The sequence below is a fragment of the Protopterus annectens genome, chromosome 11.part0, assembly GCF_019279795.1.
Source record: "Protopterus annectens isolate FY-2018-M chromosome 11.part0, PAN1.0, whole genome shotgun sequence".
In the NCBI taxonomy this organism is placed as follows: Eukaryota; Metazoa; Chordata; order Ceratodontiformes; family Protopteridae; genus Protopterus; species Protopterus annectens.
In genome coordinates this window covers 1,399,838,989-1,399,863,898 of record NC_056745.1, presented here as the reverse complement: position 1 = coordinate 1,399,863,898, position 24,910 = coordinate 1,399,838,989, and the positions used below count along the sequence as shown (strand labels likewise).

The following is a 24,910-nucleotide window of genomic DNA, read 5'->3' as shown; positions in this document are numbered from 1 at the left end:
TAGAGTTAAGGATCTAATTGTTTTTCCCTCATACCTGTTGTAGCAGTGTATCTGTTGTTGCCTGCTCCTTATGATAATTTAAAAACATAATTCCCTTCATCTGCCCATTTATTGGCTGTTGACAATAAGCACATAGGTTTCATTGTGCAAAGTATCTCCTGTTAAGCTACTCGTCATGCTAAATGACCTTTGATAAAATTGCTTAATATTTGGTGTTATAATACTGCTTGCACTGATTTTAGTATTAAACTAGTGAACTTCTTTACTGTAATTAGTTTACTGGTTCTTGATGGTGGCAGAAGAAGTTTTCCAGGCTAGTTGTTTTGTGTTGAACTTTAAATACATAGTAGCAAGTCCACCCAAACATTATCCTAAAACCAAAATTGAAGCAGTTATGCTTACCCCTGCCCCTAGAGTCATTCCTGTAGGCATCATGGGCTAGCACTTCCCCACAACTTCTCTAGCCTGCCTGACTGAGATGGGTATCTTGAGACAATGTAAGAGTTGTCTCATGCTGTCTGATGATTGTCTATTACTCAAATGGCATAACACAGTGTGTGAGAGATGTACATATATAATGTCTTTGAAGGCAAAATTCTCACACATAGTAAACTCATACACCAAAATTGTCAGCAATACATCACTCATCACGCCTCTCCAAGGTTAACACAATACACATAATCTGTCATTTGCTGAGGTTCTAAACATTAACTTGCCTAAATCTCAAAGATCTCCAAAACACAACACAGGCACTCAGCACACACAGCAAGTTAAGCTTAGCCTCCTCACATAGCACAAGGTGTCCCAAAGTCAAAGATGCTAAGGCAGGTATCGACCCAGCCAAATATTTTTGTTATAAGTGACTCCATTGTAAGACATACAGATGTGCCTCTTACCAGGCTGAACAAGGAAATAATGACACCAGGTCACCCATGCACTCAGGTCCTTGAACAAAACGTACCAGTATGACTCTGTTATACTTCATGCCAGAGTCAATGACTATATGAAGACAGACATGCTGGAGTACTCAGATTATGTGTCCAAGACAGGTGTAAGCCTGGTATTGAGCAGCATCTACATTCTCCAAGGATATAAAGAAAAAAAATTGACTTCAATTACTGGCTTAGTTTTTGGTGTCATTCAAAAAGGTCCAGTATTTGTCAACTTCAGAGGATATAATTGACAGACCACTCTGCTTCACTGGGAATGGCCTACATCTGCCCCCTCTAGGGTTTTGATTATTGGCAAAGACATCGTCCACCCTCATAGTGCCTTTTTCAGGCAGTGCCATACTGATAAACCTACCAACAAAACAAAACAAGCAAATGAAAATCTGAAGGTGTTACTGATCAATGTTAAGAGCATAAACAAGAAACTCCACTCCCTGCAAGCCCTTCTTACTCTGGAGGACATTGTTATCTGTGTAGTGACAGAGACATGATTTAAACTAGCAGACAGCACACTGGCTGTGCAAGGCTATAATGCCTTTAACACATTTAGACCAGCTACTGCACAAGAGGGGAAAAAAAGGTGGAGGTGTACTCAGTCTACATCCAAAAGAGGCACTAGAGCTTCTTCATGTCCAAATAACCATCAGAAAGGTCCTGTACCATATATTAGCTATCTATAGAACTCCCTCTATGGCACAAGATGGCCACAATGTCTGCCTTTAGGAACTAGAATCACTCAGTATTAAACTCAGTATTGGTGGTGCTGCGGTAGCGTTGTCGCCTCACAATAAGACGCTGTCCGGTTTGATTCTCAGCTAGAGCATCTTCTGTGTGGAGACATGCGTGAATGGGCGTACCTTCATTGAAGGTTGTGCATCAGGGCTGGTAACTCGGCACGTAAATATCAACTACCAATCATTAGCGGACCGGAGTTCCGCTGTGGCGACCCCTAACCGGGAAAAGCCGAAAGACTCAACATTAAACTCAGTATCATTTTCCTACATGACCTAAACTATACATCTACAGCCTAGGAAATCTACACTACCACTAGTGCACAAGCACAGAGATTCTTGGACTTTGTCGATACAAATGTCCTGGAACTATTACTCAGAGAACCCACTGGGGGAATGACATCTCATATCTTGGCCTTACTAATATGGGGCATCTTGCACCATCCTTTTGCATATCTTCATCACATGTAGGTCTGACCATACAACAGTCTCCTTCGAAAAATAATTAAAACCAGAGATCCCATCCACTGAAGGTACCTTTAGAAAGTTCTTTAAGACAAACTACCTACTCATAAGTGATACACTGGCGAGTTTCAAATTCCTATCATACCTAGTTAACTCCACTGAATACACAAAAATATATACCATCACACTAAACCAGCATGTAGACAGCTGCATAGATGCAGCTGTACCCCATAAAAAGAAAAAAATTCTGACCAAAACTCAGAAGAGTAATTCCCAGAATGTTAAAGTCCTTGTCACTGAAATAAACAAACTCAGGAGCTTAATAAAATCCACCAAAGACAAGTTTGAGGCTAAATTAGCTACCCAAGCCAAAGACAAACAGAATCACAAGATATTCTTTTAGTTATACTTGTAATCTCAAAAACACAACACAGCAATACTCAAAGCTGAGTGTGAATGATGTTACCTACACAGAACAAGCACTCCAGGAAGTTTGGGTTGGTAGATAGGATTACCACAGCCATGCAGTTTTTGTGGTTCCATAGACATAAAAGATAAAAGGTGAATAATAAAGAGGGGTTATAGGCTTCTACAGCACACCTCTAGGGTGGAAGGAAGATGGAGATGAATAATTAAAACTGTAGGCATCATCTTAGTAAGACCTGTACAGCTAACTTCTATATCTCTAGTAAATAAGAAGCAAACTGGCTTGCATTCTAATTTTTAGATGTTTTGCTGGATGGCCATTGAGTAGGTAATTTTACAGTCTAATGTTCTATACAAAAATTATGTTTTATAAAAAATGATGAGATTTAAACTGACAGCTGATGTGTGTGTGTGTGGGTGTGTATATATATATATATATATATATATATATATATATATATATACACACATACACACACACACATATATATATATTATATATATAGATATATATATATATATATATATATATATATATATATATATATATATATATATATATTACTTTCTCTGGTGATATTTTGTCTAAGTGTATTTATTCTGTGAGAGGAAGGGTGAAAAAAACATCCTAGTGATGAAATAAAGAAAACCAGTTCAGCTCTAAAAACAGGAAACACCCCTAGCTCTAGAAAAAAAAATCAGAGAACTTAACTAAGTGAAAGACTCCAGCTTTCAGCAAGGAAGTCATCTTGGCTTTGTCGTAAATACAGACTTCACAGTGGTAAAATAAGCTAAACATCAAAGTGAAAAAATGAATAAACCATCCTAGAGCTAAAACTGTCCCAACCATAGCTCTCAACGAATTAGGGACACATCTCGTCAGAATCAGGGACAAAATCCAGAGATAATCAGGGACACTTTTAAAATATTAGCACTATTAATTTGAGACATTGACAGAATAAGAGGATGCAAATTAATATACATTTTCTGAACCAGAAGATGCCTATAACTTTAATTACTATCATTATTTATTAAGTGCAGTTCACCACCTTTTCTCCAACAGTCAACAGTTTTAAGAGGGATTAAGATGGACAGACCTAAAATTTCTGTCAAAATCAGGTATGGTGCTTGGCTATCTATCTAGCTATTCTGGATATAACTAAATCTAGAGATCTATATATGTATTAGTAGTAGCAAATGCTTTGAAAGAAATTGCATTACTAACAAACCACTGATTCATAAATTGTTGTCAAACTAACAACCCAGAGCGGCCTTTCAAAGTCTAGCCCAGTTTTTCAGAAAGAATAATGATGTCCTGTATCTAAGTAGGGCATTGAGGTCCAGGCATTTATAAGCTACCTGCCTACCTCTGTCCATAAGGGACATGGGTGCCAGATCCAGTGTAAATTTCCTACCCCCCCACTAATCTATGCTGCGCTTAAACTGAGTAATAGACAACTCATCTTCACATGGATGAGAATTCTCTTCCACAGAAGTGGCAGTCTCTGGGACACATACCTGTATCTCCAGCATGCTTTGTTTAAATCATAGACAAAATTCAGGTCCCTAGACCTTGTATTTCTGGTACTGTTTGGCTTAGAAAAATGCAGGGATTCATAAGTGTGGGGTTTGCAGATGGCTTGTTGTAAGCCAGGCATGGATCACCACTCAGCAGTGTATGGGAGACTGATAAAAGAAGGCCGCCAACTTTCACCAAGTACACAGATGAAACAACAAAATATTTATGTTTTTGAAAACAGGCTACAGTTTAACCATTTAGTGCAAATGTTACAAACATGCAGTAAACGGTGGGTTAAAGAAATCTGCCCATTTGAAGTAGGAGAGTCGAGGAAGTAAACGAAACTGACATTTCTTACTGTTAGAATACTTTATGGGGTGAATCATACTACTCTGTTCATTAAATGATACTATAGCTCTCAACCTTCCATTTCCAAAATGAGGAACACTAATCTTCAGAATGTGGAACAAACAGGCAAAATGTGGAACACATAAAAATGGCTAACAACTTAGTTTCATAGTTTTATAGTATAGTACTAGGCTATTTGCCCTGGGGCATTTGTAAGCCTAGCCATAGTTATGTGGCATTTGCCACCCCATGAAGTGGTTCCAAAATGTACAGAATAAATTTTGAATACTGTGTCTAGTAGTGACACAATGAAGGTCCCCTTATATAATAGAATTAGTTTACTGTGCCCCTGTCTAACAGTGACACAGATGTGACCCCTGGGGTAAACTTACGATCTCCCATCCACTCATCAAGATTTCTCTTGAAGAGAGTCAGTGAGGGGCTCTGCCTGATATGAACTGGGATCTTGTTCCAAAGCATGGGAAGCCTCTGGGTTATGAATCTATCCCTCCAGCATGTCCTATTCATACTTGTGCCGAGGTTTAAGTCTTTAGCTCTCGTGGTCCTGATGGACTTGGATTTTTTGAGGTGGAGCATGTCCATCAGATCCTGATTGGACATGGCCTTGTACGTCAGGCAGAGATCACCTCTGAGCAGGCAGTATGATACTGAATAGAGCTGAAGTTTCTTTAGTCTGGCAGAATAAGACATATGTTGGAGACCCTTGATCCTCTTGGTGAGGTACTTTTGTGGTCTCTCCAGCTGTTGCAAATGCTGGGTGAGGTACATACCAAATGGGGCATTGTACTCAGTCATGGGTCTGATGAGGGAGGAATACAGGGATACAATGACATCCTTGGATCTGGATGTGAATCCCTTCATGATGAGGTGTGCAAGGTAGAATGTTTTTCTAACCACTTTGGCAATGTGGGTATCAAATGAGAGGTCGCTGTCGACTTGGGTCCCTAGGTCTCTAATTACTTTTTCAGTACTCAGTGGGTTGCTGTCTATGTGATAATTTGTGGGTACTTTGTTTTTCCCAAAGGGGATGACTATACATTTTTTGGCATTTAGTTTAAGGCCATGACTCCGGCACCAGTTGTCCGTTTCTGTGAGGCCTTTTTGTAGGATGTGTGTGTCTGCTGGTGTATCGACTATGGCACCTAGTTTGCAGTCATCTGAGAACTTTGTCAGCCACAGCCCTCCCGTATTTGCTTTAACATCTGAGAAATAAATGCCGAACAAGAGGGGTCCCAGGAAAGATCCCTGTGGGACACCACTTGTGACTGGCTTTGAGTCTGACATTGCTCCAGCGATTTTAACTTTATGTGTTCTGTCCTTTAGCCAGTTTGCAACCCATGTAGTGACATAAGGGTTTACATTTAAGCTGTTGAGCTTATCTATGAAGGCTGAGTGGGGTATTGTGTCGAAGGCCTTAGCCAAGTCCAGGTATGTTGTATGGACTGCTTTGCCCTCGTCAATGGCTCTAGTGACTGTTTCGAAAAAGTCAACCAAGTTTAAAAGGCAGGATCTGCCCTTTACAAAGCCGAACTGGGTGGGGTCAAGTGTCTGTAGGTCCCCTATGTCTCTGTTTATGAGTTCCATAATGATTCTTTCCATAGCTTTGCAGACCAGGCTGGTTAAGCTTATGGGGGTAGTTTCAGGGTCTGTAGAGGCACCCCTTGTGTGGTGGGACCACTGTTGCTGTACGCCAGTGTTCAGGTACATATCCCGAAGTAAGGCTAAGGTTAAATAGCATTTTTATGTGTGGGTTTAGCTCCTCTTGGAGTTCATGTAACACGCAACCCGGGATACTGTCAGGTCCCATTGATGCTGTGTTTTTTGCTTTGTTTAGGCGGTTCTCACTTGGACATCTGAGATGACAGGAGATTACATTCAGCTGGGATAAGTATTTCTTCTTTTGGGGGTGAAGGAGGGAGAATTTGCACTGAACCTGTCAGCCAGAATGTTGGCAATATCTGTGGGTTCAGTGTATTTTTTATTGTTGTGAACCAACTCTGAGCATATCTGAGGGTTTCTGCCCAGGTTTCTAACATAGCTGAAAAAGGCTTTGTGGTTATCTTTAGTGTCCTTAGCAATTTTTCTCTCAAAGTTGGCCTTGGATGTTTTTATGAGAGAACATAGTTTTCTGCTAATGTTGATCAGAAATGTCTTCCCTTCATGGGATTTTGCTCTGACGTGCAGTAGCTTCCTTCTTTTGTTATACAATTTGTTTATGGCTGAGGTCCACCAGACAGGACGCTTACCTTTGGTGGAGAGGGACTTGGATTTGTTTGGGATTGCATGATCCATGCATTCTTGGAGATGTCCATAGAAAGCATTTGTGAAGGATTCGGCATTGTGGGATGTGGTATCCACTGGCACAGTGGGCTTAAAGGATACCATCTCAGTCTTAAGAAGAGTGAAGTCTGCTTTTGAGAAATTTTTCACTGTGGTCTTTTGTGCTGGGGTGGAGGTGGGATATGTATATCCAGGGTGATTAGTTTGTGGTCAGATCTCACTAGTGAGGGGTATACTTCGGTGTGGAGCATTTTGTCCCTATGTTTGTGATGATCAGGTCTAGTATATTATCTCCCTAGTGGGAGAGGTGACTAATTGTTCCAGTGCATTTGAATTTATGAATTCCAGGAACCTTTGGGCTAGGGTATTAGGGCTAGAATAATGTACCCAATCTATGTTTGGGTAGTTGAAGTCTCCCAGTATGATGGTATTTTGTGATACATTCATATCCTCCAATGTCTTCAGGAAGGCTGAGTGGAGTTCTTGAGATTGGGAGGGTGGTCTGTAACATGCTACCAGTTGTATAGCAGTTTTGCCTATGGTTAGTTGCACCTGTATGGTCTCTGATGCTTCATGTGTTGCTACTAACCTGGAGGTGTGGGTGTCCTTGATGAATATGGACACTCCCCTCCTTTGTGGTTCGGCCCGGGTTTTGGGGCCGAAAAGCATGATACGAGGTATAGCCTGGTAACGCTGGGGTGCTCTCAGGAGCCTTGAACCAGGTTTCAGTTACTGCACAGACGTCGATGTTCTCCATGCTGAGGAGTGCATCAAGTGCCTGCATCTTGAGATTTAGACTTCTGGCATTGAGCAGCATTACCCTTAGTTTTTTTCCATTATTGTTTTCTAAGGAGGTGGGTTTGTCTTTTGAGCCATGCCTAAAAAAGGCACTATGGGGGTGGCAAGAGCCTTAGCCAATATCCGGAAGCCCAGTGGTGACAGGTGTAAGCCATCCCTTGCAAAGCAGCATGGCTTGTCCAACATGTCATCCCAGGCAGACAGACATTGGATCCCCTTAGAATGACACCAGTACTTGAGCCAATTGTTAAAGCTGATCATCTTGTCTTTGTATTGTGGTATCATTCTTGGTGAGGGCAAGATGCTGCTCAGGGTCAGGGTCATACCAGCCTGGGCTACATAATCGGAGAGCTCCTCTATGTCTCTTTTCATGTAGTCCAGGGAGGTACGTCTCAGGTCATTCACACTAGCATGGAGAATGACGGAGTCATATTTGTACTTGCTTTGGAGTGACTTGAGTGCGTGTGCTATGTGGCGGATCCTAGCTCCTGATAGACAGCTCACAGTCACCTTCTCCTTGTTCAGCCTGGTCAGTGGGACATCAGTGTGTCTGACTATAGAGTCACCTATTACTAGTGTATCAGGCAAGTTGTTTGGCCTTAAGGGCTGTGATTGGTTGACACACTGATTTATTGAAGTATGTGTTGCATGTGTTTTGTTTTGAGGTGGTGGATTTTTGGGTGTCTGCTTTGGGAGCCTTTGTTGTTTTGGTAAGTTTTTTATTAGAGTCTCCGAGTATGTCTTTGTGTTTTTATGTGTTTGGTTTGCAGTTGTGGTAGGTCTATGTGGGACTGGGATTGTTGTGTGTGTGGTTGCCATCTCCTCCTGTCTGGTCATGCCAGCCCTGAGTTGAGAGAGTTCAGCCTCCAGTTTGGCTATATAGTTGCATCTCTCACATGTATTTGTGTTTGCTGGGAGAAGGAGAGGGTTGTCTGTGTACATGAGACAATTGTAGCATTGTCTCAAGATATCCAGATTGACCAGCTGAACTGGAGACGACGCCAGTAATCTACCACTCGACATGCTAGAACTGTATAAGGGAATGCTGTACCTTTAAGGGAAGTAGATGTTCACAGGGGTGGTAAGTAGATGTAGTGCTTTACTTAGTACGAGAGTGCTTACTTAGTAGAGAAGTATTGAGAACAAGTGCTAGGCTTATAATATAGTAAGTAGTCTGGTTATACTAAGAGTAGAGCTTCCTTAAGGGAAAATTTGAAGAGCAGACTTGGCGGAGCCAGAAAAAGTTTAACCGGCGCTGCACAACCACGCAAAGCCGTGCAAACGCGGATTTTAAACAGTGAACTACGAAAGAGCTAGAAATGGTCCAAAACAACCAGTTACTACAGCTTCTTGTGCTGTGGTCACTTCCTACAGGGACAGGTAGGCTGCTCAAGGCAAACAAACAACAAACTTTCGATCAAATTCGACTAAAATGTAACTTTAAGGTTAAAAAACAGTTCAAAGCTAGTTCAGGGTAAGTAAGCTACAGAAAGTGAAAAAAAGCAAAAAAACTTAAATCCAGAAAATCCAGAGTTTGAGCTTTTCTGCTTTCCTGAGGAGCTTGTCTGAGTAGTATAGCCAGAAAAAAAAATGCCAGGGGCGGATTTTAACAGTGAACTAAAATAAATAGAAAATGGTCAAAACAACCCTACAGGGACAGGTAGGCTGCTCAAGGCCCCCCACTCCCACTGGTGAGCAAAGAAACTTCCTTCTATCCAAGTAAGGTAATGGACAACTTCAACTAGGGAGGTCATATGATGGTTAAAATATGCTGGATTTACTTATGGAAATGATCTCTTAGTGAATTAATATGATTCAGTTATATTTACCATAGATATCAGTTAAAAAATCCTAACACTGAATGTGTGACAGGCCCTTTCATTGTGGAACTTTAAGAAACATTAACTTTTTAAGACCCCAAAATGAGGTACGTTCCTCGTAACGAGGTACACTTGAGGGGTAGATTTTCACAGAATGTCTAGATTTTTGCCTCATATTTTTGGTGTGTTCCTCTAAAATTTGTATCTTTCTGGCAAATAGATGAGGAATGAAGTAATTGAATACTGACAAATATTTGAGTTTAAGATTCCACATCCTTCACAAAATACATGCTAATACAAAACCTTGTATTCTGTCAACTCTCTTAAGTTTGTAAGAACAACATTTAAAATCTGTTCCTATTTGTCCCACATCATTTTGGGCTTTGTCCAGATTTTTTGCTTTAACAGGTTGAGAAGTATGCCGGTAAATCAAAGCTAACAACTTCAAAATCCTAGCCGGTACAAAAACAAATGTTACTATTACTGTTCTAGGTTTCCTTGTTGACTACGTTGGCAGACATTGCTACTGACACATGCACTTGGAAATTATTACAGAACAGCTAACGGTGAAGTAACCGTTCATTATACACAGCTGTAGATTGTATAGGGTGCTGCCACTCTGCTATTACTACGACTTCCCTCGTCTTTTCTAGAGAACGAAAGAGGCCAAACCCAATAACTGTAGGTTCATAACTTCTCAGCCGTCACCCTTTTACCGGTATTATCAGTCACTGAAAAATCAATTACGTGGGACTTTGATCCGATAATGTCAAAACTTTTTGTCTCACTTCCCAGAAAAGCGAACACTAGCACAAGAAAGCATAGGGGAGCGGCGAAAGCACTGCCCCTGAAGTAATAACACTAAGAAAACAAGACGTCCCTTTTGACAGACTACCCTTCAGATTAAAAGATCTAACCATACTACTAAGAGAGACAAACGTGCATTCAGATTATAAGCACGAGCTGGCACACTCTCTACTAAAATTGCTGACAGTAGCGGCGGGGCGGGCTTTTCATTCGTGTCATTCGCCTGTCAGCTCACTTCCTATTGGCGAATGCTTTTGGTAAGGGGCACTCCCTAAAAACAGAATATCTTTTCGTTGACCGGCAGCAACCCAAAGTGTGCTAAACCTGTTTATACATCACGTATGTAAACGTTTACTAAGACTTGCCCCTTTGGATATATGGGTAGCGAGCCGCAAGTAAAGCATGTTGAAATAGCCGCTGGGTTTTGGAAGTCCTGCTAACATGGCAGCATATTGGGCTGGCAAAATAAGGGAAATAATATTTTGGAAATAAAATGTAAGTATTGAAGTGTTTATCAGTATCTCATGTTCAGAGGAAAAAGACGTGATATAAACTGGACCACCACACCTGTGATCCTTAGCAACGGTCACAGGTACGGTTTGTGTTAGAGCAATTTCTGTGGTGTGTTCCCAGTGAAATGCGCTGTAGTTTTTGACGTGTGTCATCACAAGCAGAAAGCAGTGAATTATTTTTAGATAGGCATTTTGTTTCGCAATTGGTTCGTCTCTTGGTTGTTTCGCGTCGGGTTACATAGGTGCTTATAAGAGATAGTCTAACTGATGCTGAATAATTAATATGGTAGCTTCGTAAATACGTGTTGTGGTACACTTTGTAATACTTTTTTATAGAACTTTAATTAGGTTTTAGTTCTGGCTGGAAAAGTGCAGACATTAGCAACATTCTTACAAGATGCAAACCAGTGTCAAGACCTGTCATTTTACTGCACCTGCTGCAAAGAAACAAGTGTCCCCCCCACACTCGCACGCACGCACACATACTTTAACGATGGTGTGTGTACATGTGTGAATGTAGCTGCGGGCATTTTGCCACTTCCTTGCATGCTGAGGACGTGTTCGGAACCTGTTTGGTTGGGGATTCTGCAACAAAAAAAATGTAAAAGGAATGTAGCCATTGATTTCTGTACTAAAATAGTGCATAATTAGTGCTTACCTATAGCAATAGTTCATTAAATAAGTTTTGGTCTGAGACTTTTGTAGTTCAGAATACAACGCAATAATTGTAGATACTAAGAATGCACAGCAATTAATGTTCTTAATAAGCCATTTAATGTTATAGACATCTCACCTGCATCATCAAAACAAGTGTGCATAAATTTTCACAAAAGGGTTGTTTCATCTTGTTGTGAAAATGTGTTAGTGCAGAAATATTTTGAAGAGGACTGGGGAAAGAATTCCATAATGTCAGGACAGTTCTGCATTTTTTTTATTCATGACCAAGTTATAGATGGGTCTTTGAAAGTGGAACCCATTCCAGATTCTTAAAGTATAGATAGCATGTCTAATAAGTAATATTTATTTCAATGCGAGACTGTAATGTGAATTCATAATTTTTATTAAAAGGCGAGAGTATTCAATACAAACTGTACCCTGGCTTCCACTGGGACACATTTGGCTTTTTCCAGTGGTAATGTAATGATGTTCCTTTTTATTGGCAGGGTGTAGAAATCTTAGAATGTTATTCTCTGTGTTTTGCAGAAGAGAAATATTGTGCTGGGAATTGATTTGGGGAAAGGGATATTCTAGCCAGGGGATAAGGACATTTTCGACACTGTAACTTTTGGTGGCAGTTGTTTACTGTTTGGCATCTTAAGTTGAGTACTTTATTCTCCTGATGTTCATTATGTGCATGAAAGTTTAAATTTTGATCAAGAAGCACACCTAGATACCTTTGTTGTATTGTAAAAGTTACCTTTACTCCAAAAGTATCTGTGATTAAAGGTTTAATGTACTCAGTCTCTGAGGGTTCCCAGTGACTGTAGTGGAGGACTTCACTGTATTTACTGTTAATTTGTTATTTGTCAGCTTGTTCTAGATTAGAAAATAAATCATTTTGCAAATGACTATGAAGAGTGTTACAAAATTTATGACCTGATAATTACAATATCGTTTGCATAGAGAGTATAGTTACTGTTGTGTAGGTCATATGGTAAAAAGTTTATGAACATGGAGAATAGAAGCCAACCTAAGAAAAGTCCTTGTGGAACTCCTTTGGTAAACCTGCTAAATTCAGTGAAATAGTTATTGGCTAATGTATAATTCAGTCTATCAGATAAGAAATTGGTAAACCACTGTATAACTTCTGCAGAAAAAAAAATGCTAACCAGTTACTCAAGAAATAATATATATGGTCAACTGTTTCAGTGGCATATCTTAAAACAAGGAATATGGCCCCAGTTATAATATTTTTATCCATATTACAAAAAATATCATTGGTAACTTTGTACTGTTCTGCTGGTATACTGTTGTTTGGTCTAAAGCCATGCTGTCTGTCTGAGAGGATGTCATCATTTTTCAGGTAGTATAATATTAACTGTAAACATTTTTTGTTCTAGTAATTTGACTAATCAACAGATATTGGCAACTGGAAAAAAAGTATGAGACTGGGGTAGGTTGAACAACTTTAGTGTGTGGTATAACCAAAGTAATTTTAAAGCTGCTAGGCAGGTTACCTGTGATTGAAGTTAGATTAAGTATGTGTTTTAATAGCCCATTTACTATCTTACTCTTTATTCTTAAGTGTTAAATGTAAGTTATGAAAATCAGGGTTGTAGGAGAAGTCAGCGACATCTATGACTCTCTTGATTTCTGCTACAGTAGTAGATTTAAAGTAGAAGCGAGGTAATCCGAGTATTAGTAAAGAGGAAGTAGTAAGTTAGGTGTGGGAACTAGGTTGAAAGGTGTAGTTGTGAGTGCTGGTGGAGTTGGAATATTATCCCTCATTTCATTTAGATTTATATATATATAAATGTATTATATATGTATATATATATATATATATATATATATATATATGGTTTTGGGAAAAACTTGTTGGTGACTAGTCAGATAATCTGCCAAAATGTTTTTGAGCTATTTATTCAATTTTTTTCTGCAAATGGTAATAGTAATCCTTTTTTCGCTGTATTAGTATTTATTCTTGTGGATTTACTGGTGTTTGTACAGTCCCCTTTTCATTATGTTCCTGTTTTGTTTCTAACTTTAATATCTGTCCTCAGTTCTTTAGTTAACTATGGAATGCATTTGGAAAAGATATGTCTATTTATTAGTAGGAATAGTCAGTCTTGGATGGGAGTGCAATTGTTCTTAAAAGGTGGAAAGGGTGGTAATGGGATCATTACAACTGTACACAGTATTCCATTTTATGAGCCGCAGCTTGTCAAGCCATTTTTTTTAGTGACTTTAGATAAGCTTTTGTCAACCTTATTAGTAGAGAACTTTTATTAGCTTTAAACCACCAGGAGGATAGTAAGGAGCAAGGGTCACTTAAACTTGGTGGGTGTATATATAGTCCAGACAGTTTACCTGAAATGTTTGTAATAAGTGCATCTAATAGTGTGCTTCTCCCTGTATGAGAGTTAGGCCTGGTACCGTCTAAACACACTGCATAAGATAATTACAGACTAGACAGCTATTCACTTGGGTAGGTGCTTTACCATTCCAATTGACGTTTATAACTCCAGGAATGATGCATATGAATTTGGCTATAGCTAATACATTACTGACGTTATTCTAAACAAGTTTAATGGAAGAAGGAAAGAGACTATAGATAGTGACAAGCAGGATCTTGGTTCAATTACATAGTTTGGTTTCACTAATGCTCCAGTTTGGGGCCCTGTAGGTTTTGTAGAATCTACTGGCTAAGCGAGAGAGGGAGAATGAGAAAATTTGACCCCCTTGTTGATAAATGTAGCAGTACCATCCTCTGATCTTTGTTCTGGTCTGTTAGTAGCATAAATATGGTATTTTTTGTTTTATATTAGTCAAAGAAATTGTACCATAGTGGCTCTTATATAATATCACAATAAAGGTGTTGAACAAAATAACTTCTAAGACTACCCCTGGAGTATCCTAGAAGTTACTCCATCTTGTGTAAAGTTACTGCTGTATGGCAGTCATTGGGCTATCTACCTGCCAGTTGTCTAACCATTGAGATACTTCTGTACTTCTACCTATATTCTCTAGCTTTTTTAACAGATGCCTATGTGTCATTGCATCTGAGAAAATTCTGAGGTCTGCATAGTTGACATAAACTACCTTCCCTGCCCAGTGTTCCTTTTCACCCACATATTTCATAGATTCACCATGCAACTGCAATAGTATGAATATCTTATGTTTTTTTTTTTTTTGGTATGTGCTTGTGTGTATGTGTGTGTTTGTTTGGTAAAACATGGATCAACCAAATGATATCTTTATTGTCAGCAAATATTATTAAGATAATATGCTGTAATGACCAGCCAAACTATACCTGTCTCAGTTAAAGTTATTCAGTGAGGTTTATCTGGCATGACATGTCTTCAGGGAAACCATGCTATCTAGAGTCCTTTAGTCTGTTGTCAACCTTATCTTATGCAAGACCTAGTGTGTTCTATGACTATCCAGTAATTTTCATGTTGTCCCTTCTACTGAGATCAAACTGACTGGCATTTAGTTTCTGATTTTCTTTCTTTGATCACAGTCTTAATTAAGACACCAATAAGAAAGCATAACACTGATTAAGAATTTTTCTGCATACAGACAGAATCAGGTCACTGTATTCCAGCACCTTGGATTACACCAGAATTGAAACAAACTGTATCTTAAATGTCAGCATAACAGACGTATGGACATAACAGCTCATACCTTGTCTGACTGTGAGCAACTGAGCATTCTGTATGCATGAGAGTTCAACGCAGAAGGCTAACAGATACAGACAAAGCTATTTTTGTGACACAATAGCTAGATGTGCTTGTAGGATTTTAAAAACAAAGTAGCAATCTATTGAAAAGAACAAGGCAGAGACATAACTTTACCACACATTAGAGAGAGGAATTGTTTCCTCACCAATTATTTCTTGCAATAGCTTAGTTCCTCAAAATAATGTACAATCAAATAGAAAATAACACAGTAGACAGCATACTTGGTGTCACAGCCAACATTCATTTCTTAGAAGTTTCCTTACCCATGATAAACAAGTGGTTTGAAGAAAATCCTAATTTTGGCAGCAAAGTTCTGAGGGCCTGTGTTTGAAAATGTTTAGTGCATATGAAACTTTCATAGCAGAACCTGTAATACAGATTATAAAAGTACCACTACTAACAAATATTTTCCTACAACTTTGGAAATTTGCTAAAGTAATTCCATTACCTAAGCAGGGACCCAACCTATGTTGAATCATACTGGCTTATTTCACTGCACTCTCTCTAGCAAAATTGTTGGGGGAAAGAGATGCAGATCAGCTAACTTCGATCGGAGCTTATGGCTTGGTTAGTGAACAGCAACATGGATTCAAAAGGCCACTGAAACTACTCCTCACCTGTGTTGTCATAAAGGCTGTGGATAAGGGCAGATTGACTAGGATGGCTTTCTTAGGCCTAGCAGAACAGTTTGACGCATTTAAGAGGTAAGACTGTATTGTTTCAGCCAGGTAATAGTACAGTGTGTCAAAACTAACCTAAACTAAAAAAACATATTTTGTAATTATTAGCCACTGCCATTTCCAGTCTTTTCCATTTAACACTGTAGTACCACAAGGATCAGTCTTAGGATCTTGCTGTTTACCCCTTTTTAAAACTCCTTTACTATCTATACATCACAAATTAATAAGTTACTGTAGGCAGATGAAACGATCATAAGCATATTAAAAATCATCCTCTCAGATCACAAAAAAGAAGAAGAGCTAGCATAAGTATACTACAGACTTAGAGACATCAGTAATAGGGACTGCTGGTTAATCTACATTAGACAGAATTCATGTTGGTTGAGGCACTTAATGGGTTAACATAATAAAGGCAGATGGTGTCTTTTAGAACTAGAGCAAAATACTGTTGAAACGTTTCAGGAATAGGAATTCATGAGAGTCTGCCTTGACTCACTATTTAGATTTTCAAATCATGTACACAGAACTGTAAATCATAGACTAGGCGCTAAATATGGGTTACTGCTGGTCCCTTTGCATTACTGATATTAAAATCTTGTACTAGGAACCTAAAATCTGGCACTAATTCCACATATTGAACTGGTGACAGTGAGTTAAGATAACCCATTGCACAGTCATATTTACATTTAGAGTAGCTTCTTTCTTGTCCTCAAAATCTATACATCACTCCTAGGTTTAGTAAGAACATTGCCTACAGTCTTATCTTATATAAAATAAAAGAAGGTATTGTTAGTCATAGAATCGGCTGCAGTGGTGCAGCGGTTAGCGTTGTCACCTCACAGCAAGAGGCTCTCCTGTTTGATTCTCGGCTGGAGTGCCTTCTGTGTGTAGTCTGCATGTCCTCCCCGTGGTCGAGTGATGTTTAAAGACCATTCTGGTAGGTGCATGCGTGAATGGGTGTGCCTTCTTTGAAGGTTGGGCATCGGGCTGGCATCTCGGCACTGTAAATATCCACTGCCAATCATTAGCAGATCAGAGTTTCGCTGTGGCGACCCCTAACTGGGAAAAGCTGAACGACATTACTATTGTTATTCATAGAATCACCTTATCTATGTGATCTTGTGTGTGTGTGTGTGTGTGTGTGTGTGTGTGTGTGTGTGTGTGTTATGTATGTGCATGCATATATTTTTGTTTGGTAAATCATGGTTCAAGCAGATAACATCCTTATTGCATCAAACATGATTATGATAACATGCTGTACTGACCGGCCAAACTATACTTAATACTATTTTAAAGTATCCTGTTATAGTTATACTATTGTGTAAATAATTGACATTTTAGTACTCAGAATTGCCAGATGTACAAACTGATTTTAGAAGTTGTAGAGACTCAAGATATTAAATTGCCAACTTCCATTGAATAATGAAGAAAGCAAGGGATTCCAAAAAAAAATCTCTTCTGTTTTATTGACTAACCTAAAGAGTTTGACTGTGTCAAAGGTAACAGACTGTGACAGGTTCTTAGAGAAATGGTGATACCAGGTTACATTGTTTGCCTCCTTATGAATCAGTGTGTAAAACAAGAAACAACAGTTAGAACTGAATTTGGAACAAGTGACTGGCTCAGGATTGGAAAAGGAATGTGATGAGGCTGTATCTTGTTACCCAATTTATTCAATTTATACACTGAATAAGTCACGAGAAATGCTAGGTTAGATGAATCAGAGGCTGTAATTAAAATTGCTGGGAGAAATATTAATCTCGGGTATGTGGATAATATCTCTTCTAATGGGTGAAAGTGAGGAAGAGTTGAATAGCCTTGATGATGAAGGTGAACGCAGAAATAGCAAAAACTTTGTTTTTCTTAACATAAAAAAATATGTCATCTAGTCCTATCAGGTTTTTGAGAACAAATGGGGAAGTGGAGGCAGTGACAGATTTTATTTTCCTGGACTCAAAGATCTCTGCAGATGATGATTAGAGCCATTAAGTTAAAAGACTCTAGCTTTTTGGAAGAAAAGATTTTAAAGAACAAAGGCATCATATTGCCAACAAAGGTCCATATAGAATTTTGAGAATTCCATGAACTGCAAGAAGATGAAACCGGTCAGCACTTAAGGAAATAAACCTAGACTGCTCAATGGAGAGTATGATAGTAAAACTAAAACACACAATGCAAAGACAGACATAGTTTATTAGAGAAAACACTGATTCTGGGAAAAAATCTAGGGCAGAAGAAACCGGGGAAGACAGAGACTAAGATGGACAGACAGCATTACTGAAGCAATGAATATGAATTTGCAATAATTATAAGAATCATTTTTGACAGAAAAGCCTGGTATGCTGAAGTCCTAGAACTGTCTTGAAGAGTCAGGCTCAACTAAATGACTAAAAAGTAACAACAACATTAATGCTTATCCCAAAGTATCTGCTAAACAGTAAAGAGAAAACATTAGTTCATAAATTATTCAGTTCATAATGGAATGCCTAGTACATCTTTAAAATGATATGGTGATTGACTGCAAACAACCCCACATCACATAACTTCTTTATTTGTTTTTTATTAAAGATTACAAACGTACCATTTAGGTGGAAGTAGTGATGTAATTACCAGCATGTAAAATGAAAGAAGGTGTGAAATTATTAGGTACAGGGATAGTAATGTGACATCAGATGCTGATTAAATTAGTAAATTTGAGATTCCAGGGGTATTACAGAACAATTTGTTTTGGTTGAAAAGGGTGGCTATACTTCACAAGTTTTTACAAAACATGAATAGATTCTGTAACAGATTAGTTGTACTTCCTTGAATGTATGCTATAAGGATTTAATTTGCTCAACCTTAAACTTTTCCTAAATAATAATCTTATTTGTTAACACAGTAGGCTAACTGGATAGACCGTCCATTTTCATGGGTGACCCAGGAACAAAGCTTGGTTAAGAGATTTGCTCAAGACCACACAGAAGGTAAATGAAGGCTGAGGGAATCAGACCCTGTACCATAAAAGTTCTATAGCTTGCAACCTTAACCTCTGCATGAACTACCAGATCAGTTTTTTACTGTAGGTTTTTAGATCATCTGTAGTTAAATTACTGCATAGTTATTGGAAAGAAGGATTACAAGAAAGATGCATGATTTAACATATGAATGATTTATTTTTGAAGAAGGGATTCCGTAAAAATACAGCACTGGGTAGGGGACATTGCTTGTTTAGCACATTTCTGTTAACAGTATAATTCTTACCAAATATGCTGATGATCTTTAATGTACTTTGATATTTAATTGCTATAGTGTGGTACAGACAATGCAAAATATAGTTGATCATTTAATCGTCTGGGCAAAAGAGATTAAGTTTAATAGTGTCAACAATAGGCTAGTGAATGACACTGTGGGTTATGCTTTTTAATAAATTGCCTTACAGTGCTTATTTAAGTACCTTGAGGGTTAGAATATCTTTTTAGAACATTTTCTTCTAAATGATAAGGTATTATTGATAACTATTGCAAAGGTTTGAAGGGTAATTTAGCGCTGTCAAAATGTGGATCTGTGAACGAAAGAAGAATAATGTTTATATATAGAGATGGATATGCTTATATGTTTATAGCTCTTTGTCAGGATGGTTAAGGAACCCAGAGTTGTTTTCTCAGTATAGGTATACTGTGGAGATCATTGTTTTGCTTTTTGGATCCATCAATAATGAATTTCAATAGAAAGGTAGTAGTATTGATTTTTTAAAATAGCATTAATAGTACTGGTTAATCTTTTAACAGTACTCCTTGTAATGCCAGCATGAGAAAACCTAGGAATTCTATTAAATTAAAACTTATATGTAACTTTTTATATAGTATGCTGAGAGAAAAAAATACAAATGTGTCAAAGTAAAGATTGGATAGCTACTTGAGAAGTAAATATTAAGAGTATTAATGGGCACTTTACATTCATGAGTATCTTCATAATTTGATACCTTCCTGTCTTCAAGTAAACCCCCTCGTGACTGGCTAACTAGAAATGCCATAAATTAAGCTATTATGTATTTATTATTTTAGGAACTTGCCTTCTTCAGGTGACTCATTAACTTTCATTCTTGCTGTCTTGTTTATAATTTTTTGTATTTAATGGAAGGCCTCTAGAACTGCATTTATTTTTATTGGAGAACAATTCTCTTTTTTCAGGAAACTGAAAAGAGAAGTACTGGTTTGACGTGTCATTTTTCTTATCCTCATTTCTGACTTGACCCCTCCCTCTTTAGCATTACCTTCCTTTCTGTGTTTCCTTTTTTCATTTTTTTTCCATGACAAAAGATTTTACCATTTGCTCTGTGCAACCACTATTTGATTTGTCCTGTGTTAACGTTGGTTTGTTTTAGATTTCTTGTCCTATTTCTTGCCACCTTTACAAATGCTAATGAGGTATATGTTGCATTTTATTACTGAGAATATGGTTAAAATTTGCAGTTATACCAGCATGATTAAACATTGTGCCAGCGTTATTACAAAATGAGTTGACATTTCTGCTAGTTTCCCATAAGGAAATGTTGTGTGACTCCATTTTACTACTTTGAAATTTCATTAAGTTAGAGAAAAATGTATTTTGCTTAAAAATATTTTTTTTCTTATTAACTAGTTTAACATGAAATTCTCATCACTTCATTAGCTACAGGAGGTATTCATGACATGTACAGCTTCATGTACATATTACTGTATTTTTTTCGTATTCGCCAATGTCCGTAAATTGGTGCTGCATGGTTCTTTAGAATGAAGATGTGCAGCACCACATAGGGCTGGATTTGCGGCCATGCTGACTGCTAATGAGGCAGTCTAGGGGAGAGACATATGATAATTAGCCATGTGTTTTCTCCCCTGAATCTGCCTCCAGGAGGGCGTCTACATGCTAAGCTATTTAAGAAATCAGTCAGCCGTGTAGATCAGTGCAGCCAGTCCCAACATATGACAATGTTCAACATGACCTTAAGGCCATGCTTAACTGTATTATAGGGATCAGAGTGTGAAGGGAGACACTAGACAGCAGGGATTACTCTACATTGAAGTGCCATAATGGCATTGGCTTCAGTAGAGGGATCAGGGGGCTGGGGGAAACAGTAGACACCATGGATTATGCTAAAGGTCACTGCCATTGACCCTTTATGTGGATCAGGTGGTGAGGGGACACACAAGACATGTGTTGTAATGGCACTTTGGCTATTACAGGGATCAGGGGGATGGGAAACCATAGAAGAGCAGACTAGTCAGGGACAGGTAAAGGGACTGTGGGGTGTGTGTGTGTGTGTGTGTGTGTGTGTGTGTGTGTGTGTGTGTGTGTGTGTGTGTGTGTGTATAATATATATATAATGTGTGTGTGTGTGTGTGTGTGTGTGTGTGTGTGTGTGTATGTGTGTGTGTGTGTGTGTATATATATATATATATATATATGTGTGTGTGTGTGTGTATATATATATATATATATATATATATATATATATATGTGTGTGTGTGTGTGTGTGTGTGTGTGTGTATATATATATATATTTTTTTTACATTTTTATATATATATATTTTTTTTTGTAATTTGCAATTGTATTTTATTCATGTCTTGGAGCTTATCTCCCCGGGCCTCTACTGAAAATGGACATATATCCAGTTAGACTAGCCTGGTCAACAAATGTAAAATAAATAAAAATAAAATATATTTTTTGTGGATGTTTTCTTGAACTGAAGCTATGGAAAAGCCCTGCAGGGTATAAAAAGTGTCAAAAATGTAGACAGAAGATTCCTCTTTCAGATGCGCACACTTTGTGTGTCTTTTGTCTAACTCCTCATCCCCTCCAAGAGAACTGTGCGATCTGCCATGCATTTATCCCAAGACCACTGGCAGATCACAAAAATAAATAATATTACAAAAGGACTAATACCCTCATCCTTTGATAACGCCATATCTGGACCAGCCAAAGAAAAAGAGAAATAAAAAGCTCAAAAGATGGCTCTTACATCTCCCATCTCCTCTTCTACTTCATTGAAATCAGAAACATCAGTAAAAGGGCCATCCTCGAATCCTACAGTTAGTTTGGACCCTATGAGGAAGAAGCATAAATTCTCAAATCCAGCTCTCATATCAGATCTAACAAAGTCTAAACACCCCCCCTCAGATCTGACGGTTTCTTCAGATCTGAAGTTTCTGAAAAGCAGGATTTGTTGGATCTGAAGACCTTGGATTTTACCTCCACCTTATCCAGAACAAAATATTCTCCTTTGATGTATACTTTTTCATTGAGGATGCCATCCCCTTTTTGGAAGGATCTAAGTCCCCATCTGCTGTCTACGCATTCAACCATGAGCCTAACTGAAGATGATTTAGAGAGGCTAGTGAGGAAATTGCTCTTGGCGCAGAGCTAGTCTGTCCCCTTTTCGGCTCGTACCCCATTTGGTCAGGAAGCCCTAGTATCAGAAACCCCTCCTGTGTTGGTTCCTCCTCTGACTCCAGCTCAGGTCTCAGAGCCATTGGATCCAAGTCATCTGGCTGCATGTGCTTTGAATATGAGAGCCTTACTGTCCCTGGATCCTAGACTTACTCTTTGATTCAGTTGGATCCAGAGAGCTTTCGGACTCGTTTCTGTCCTGTCAGGTCTGAGGTGTGGCATTCAACTCTGGGAACTTTGGAGCCATCTCTGTATCTCGGAACCTCGGTGATGGTCAGTTCAGTTCTGACAGTTATGCATGGAATGGGAAGGGAATACTGATCAGAGGCTTATTTTTTTCATCCAAGTCTATAACACTCTCCGGATGGTCTACTTTCGGGGTACTGGAGAGAGCTTTGTCTGCTCCTCAGACTCAGACAATGCCTTCCTCTTTGGATCCTATATCTACTTCTCCCCTACCCCTGTGCCATGAGACTCAACTAACTTCTGCACAGGGACAGCCATTACCAAAACCCCAGACTTTACAAAAGGGTGTTCCCACCTCTTCTGATACTTCCCCGGAGTCCCCCACCAAGGAAATCCCTAAGAAGAGGTTATGCAAGTGGAAGAATAGTCATTCCCCTGAATCAGTCACTGAGGGCACAGACTTTGATGAGGGTGAGGGATCCCCACAGCCAACTCTTGAAGCCATCTCGTTCGGAGACATTATGGAGATCTTGAAACAGAGAGGTGGCTGGAAGTCCAGCAACCATTCGTCAGAGGAATCTGTGTTACTGGAGGCTTTTGTCCTGGCCCATCTACTTCCTGGCTGGTCCCACCTGCTGATGAGCTCCTGGAATTAGTCTCTTAGTGGGCCTGGGAAGAACCTGACACCGTTGATCCCATTCCAAAGAAACCAGACAAGATCATGTCCCCACCAGAAACCAAGGCAATCAAGCCTTTTTGGGCCAAAGATCCACAACTTGATGCCATGGTTGTGGTGGTAGCTATGAAAAAGGAACTCACTGCTGAGAGTACCTCTGTCCATCCCCCCGACAAGGAGTTGTGAGCAACGGACAGGTTCCGGAAGTGTGCCTATGCTTCAGCTACCTTTACCTTGAGGTTCCTAAACTACTTGGCACACCTTTCTAGGCTTCAGAAGGATCTGATCAGGGAGCTTACAGGTACCCTCATGGGATCCATGTCTGAAGATGTGAAATATTCAATCACTTCTCAACTGACAACCCCGCAATCCATATCCAATTTCTCCATGAGGCTTATTTCCAACATGACAGAAGGAAGCTCAGGAGCAGTTGGTTCAGGTGTAGACATTAGGAGACATGCCTGGATGCATCTATGTGATTTTGCGGAGCCTTTTAAGTCTACATTCATCAGTGCTCGCTTTGACAGATCCTCTCTTTTTGGCCCCAAAGTAGGAGAAACACTTTCCTGGTATGAGAAAGATGGTAGGACCCTTTCTGCCATGGGCATACATTTTCCACCACCCTCCCTCCAAGATCCTTTTCGAGGAATTATCAAGGGGGTGGAAAGATATGGTTCAGAAAATTGCAAGGGAATTTCTAGAATCTAGAACACACGTTGAGGTCTTTCCTCTGGAGACAGAGGGGGGAAGTTCAAAGCATAGATGCCACCCTCGCAGCAGAGGAGGCCCGCAACATCAGGGTTCCAGAGAACCTTTCTTTGGTAAACCTTTCCAGCGCTCTTGAATGGAGGCCCAATTGTGCCCCTCTGGAGGCAATCGGGGATCGCATATCACTGCACCAGAGAACCTGGGTAAAAATAACAAATGACAGTTGGGTGTAGAGGATCATATCCAGAGGATATAGATTTCCATTTTTCCATCTTCCATCTTCCGTGAAATTCCCAAAACGTCCCAGATGTTCCACCCAGTTAGAGAGAACAAGCAGAAATTCAGATACAAAAGCTGTTAATCAAAAGAGTCATCAAAGAGGTCCCCTCTATTTAGAAAGGATCTGGAACTTACTCAGGATTCCTTTTAGTGCTAAAAAAGACAGGGGGCTGGAGACCAATTTTGGATGTCAGCAACCTGAACAACTTTGTTTAGAAAACAAAGTTCTGGATGGTCACGATTCAGTCTATACTTCCTTTTCTGGAAAAAGATGATTCGATGTGTTCAATAGATCTCCAGGATGCATAATATCACATAAATATAAACAGATGGTCCAAAAGATTTTTACACGTCCGGATAGGAGCCATTCATTGCCAGTTCAGACTGCTGCCCCATGGTCTCACCACAGCCCCCAGGGTGTTCACCAAATGTATGAAAGTGGTAGCTGCTCACCTCAGACTGCACGGAGTCTGCATGTTTCCTTATTTGGATGACTGGCTCATCTCCGGCACAACCAGACATCAACACATCATAGCAATGGAAAAGGTAATTCAGACTTGTACCTCTCTAGAAATAACCATAATTTTTGAAAAGTCTCAGGTTCAACCATCTCAGTCCATAGAATTCATCAGAGAACTTCTAGACACAAGGTGTACAGTAGCCTCTCTACATCTCTCCAGGGTTCAAATCCTGAAATTGCAAGTAAACAAAATTCTTTGTAGTACAACAATTTCAGCCCACCTAGCCCTACGATTGCTGGGATTGATGGCAATGGCTATTCCCCTTCTACCTCTGGCAAGGTTTCACATGAGTATTCTTCAGTGGACATCGGCATCTTAATGGTCCATTCTACAGTTGTCCGTATCTGCTCCATTAAGAATTACCAACT

General features: G+C 39.2%; 1 protein-coding gene across 10 annotated transcripts in view; it reads left to right on the top strand.

The window, feature by feature from the left end:
- Positions 1–10,434: 10,434 nt before the first annotated feature.
- Positions 10,435–24,910, top strand: part of LOC122815864 (F-actin-monooxygenase MICAL2-like) — a gene marked incomplete at its 3' end in the record, with an annotated part of 2,588,394 nt that continues 2,573,918 nt past the window's right edge. For 9 of the 10 annotated variants that reach the window (XM_044088682.1, XM_044088687.1, XM_044088686.1 and 6 more), the window contains 1 exon segment: positions 10,436–10,660. 10 annotated transcript variants of the gene reach the window in all.